General features: G+C 28.5%; 1 protein-coding gene across 3 annotated transcripts in view; it reads right to left on the bottom strand.

The window, feature by feature from the left end:
• Positions 1-1,764: 1,764 nt before the first annotated feature.
• The window catches only part of LOC110025988 (protein FAR1-RELATED SEQUENCE 6-like), a 23,700-nt gene continuing 23,117 nt past the window's right edge, over positions 1,765-2,347 (bottom strand). For all 3 annotated transcript variants that reach the window (XR_002294164.1, XM_020726710.1, XM_020726711.1), the window contains one exon: positions 1,765-1,962. The gene's annotated coding sequence lies outside the window, so the exon portion shown is untranslated. The remainder of the gene's footprint in view (positions 1,963-2,347) is intronic.

Here is a 2,347-nt window from a genome sequence, read left to right as displayed (position 1 = left end):
CTACCATGATTTTGCTTCCAATGTCTTGTAGGCAGAAAATTTGGGTCTAATTCCTATTATAGTTTATAAGGTTTATTTTAGGATGGGTATAATATATAATTAATAAACTTTAAAAAATAGGATTATATTCATTTCAAAATAGATGTGATGGTTATAAAAATTTGATCAGATTTAATCTAGAATATTTTGACCTAAATTTTATCGGTGATCAAAGGTAAATAATGCGTGTAAGTTTATTAATATAATGTTATAATCTTCTAAAACTGAAATTTGTCTTAAAAGTTGGTTTACATTTTCTTTTATGATTTTGTTCATTCTGCTTTAATGAATTACTTTTTAGCAGCATTTGTAATTTTTTTTTAAATACCATGACAACAATAAGCCTTTATACCCCAGTCAGATGAATCTTTTTTTTTTTTTCATTGAGTTTGTTGATTGTCATGTCATATTTTCATTTAATTCTAATAGATTAAAATTATACAATATGCCCCAAGAATTTTTAGGTCTCTCTTTCTTAATATAAACTAAATCTAAATTATCTACTAACCTGATAGGATCATGAAATGGTCAAGTTTAATATGATCAAATCATCTAAAGATCACTAATTTTGTTTGTCATTGGAGCCACACCACTCCTATCACCGATATATTCATTTCATATTTTATCTGTAAGTGTCGAGCCACTTATCCGCTTAAGCATTCTCATCTCAACAACACTTTATTTTATGCTTCTCTTTTAGGGGCCAACATTTTAACATATAGAGCATTGCAGGTATCACTATTTTATAAAATTTTCTTTCCAAGCGAAGCATTACTTTGTTATAACACAATAAGCCCAATGCATTTCTCCACTTCAACCAACCAACTTGAATTCTATTAATAACATTCCCATCTATATCACCATCTCTTTTAACAATAGATCTCAAGATATCTAAAATGTCAACATTTTAATTACTTGTTATAGCTACTACTACTATTATATTCCATGGATTCAATTTTAGATCACTCAAACAAAGGACTTCAGACTCCAATAGACCTTCATAATTCAAGTTTTTCGTGAATTCTTTCTCTAGTCTTATCCACAAGAAGTATAAAGAATATCATCAGCAAAAAACATGCACCAAAGTACATCCTCCTATAAATGCCCATTAAGAGCATCTATGACTAAAGCAAAAAGACATGAGCTTAAAGCCGATCTCTAACGCAATTAGTTGAACTAGGAAAATACTTATCAATCCTCCTATTTGAACAGAAACAACTCTAGCATATAAATGTTTAATGACTTGAATATAAGTAATCAACAACTTTCTTCTCTAGAACTTTTCAAAAAAATTATTTCAAAATCTTATTGTAAGCTTTTTCTAAATCAATAAATATCATATATAAATCCTACTTATTCTCTCAGTGCTTCTCCATCAAACAACTCAATAAATATATAGCTTCCAAAATAGACCTCTCTAACATAAATCTAAACTGATATTCAGAAATTTTGTATAACATTTAAACCTGTGTAATCACCCTCCCTCATAATTTTAAAGTGTAACACATCAACCCAATTCCTCTATAATTTGCACTCTGGCATCCCCTTTATTCTTAAAAATGGGTCCAAAATACTCTTCCTCCCTTCTTGTGCATCCCCTCCATCAAAGTTAACAAATTATATTATTGTTAGAACTTTTCAAAGGCCCCTTTGTTTCATCATATTTAATCTTTTTCATTCATAATCAGAGGTAAAAAAAAAAAAAGTAAAATTGGTACTCAAATGTGACTTCTGATAAAGTAAATTCAATATATTTTTTAAGTGCCCATTTGTTTAATACGTATAAACAATATTAGATATGTCAAAATGTCATTCACATCGATATTTGAAAAGAACTGCGCCATTGATCAGGCGTTAAAAACAAACTTCCCATGAAACTCTACCTGTTTAGACCTGCGACCGATAGAAGTTACACCTGAAAATCTGCAAGAGCAAATCACAACAGAAGAAATTTCAATAAGTATTGACCAGTTGGTTGGAAAACAAAAAAAAAAAATTTCTAAGTTGTCAGATTTAAATATTCATATTACCTAAATGATAAAAAATAAAAATAATAAAAAAGAGCTGAGTTTTCCGTTTTAGAGGGAAACAATCAACAAAACAAGCTACATAACCTCTTCTATCCAACAATCCTTTCAGCTATTATTCTATAGATGCTAAGATAAATGTAATAAGAGAAAAAAAAAATTTCTCCAAATATGGTGATGCATTGAAAATGAAAGCAATGCAACAGTAATCTATTGCATTTGAAATGATTTGGAGTTTGTTTAATTTGATGTAAAATAAATAAATAAATAAATATATATAT

The sequence above is a fragment of the Phalaenopsis equestris genome, unplaced genomic scaffold (assembly GCF_001263595.1).
Source record: "Phalaenopsis equestris unplaced genomic scaffold, ASM126359v1 Scaffold000347, whole genome shotgun sequence".
Lineage (NCBI taxonomy): Eukaryota > Viridiplantae > Streptophyta > Magnoliopsida > Asparagales > Orchidaceae > Phalaenopsis > Phalaenopsis equestris.
Note: the sequence above shows the minus strand (reverse complement) of the source record. Positions and strands in the feature narration are given on the sequence as shown.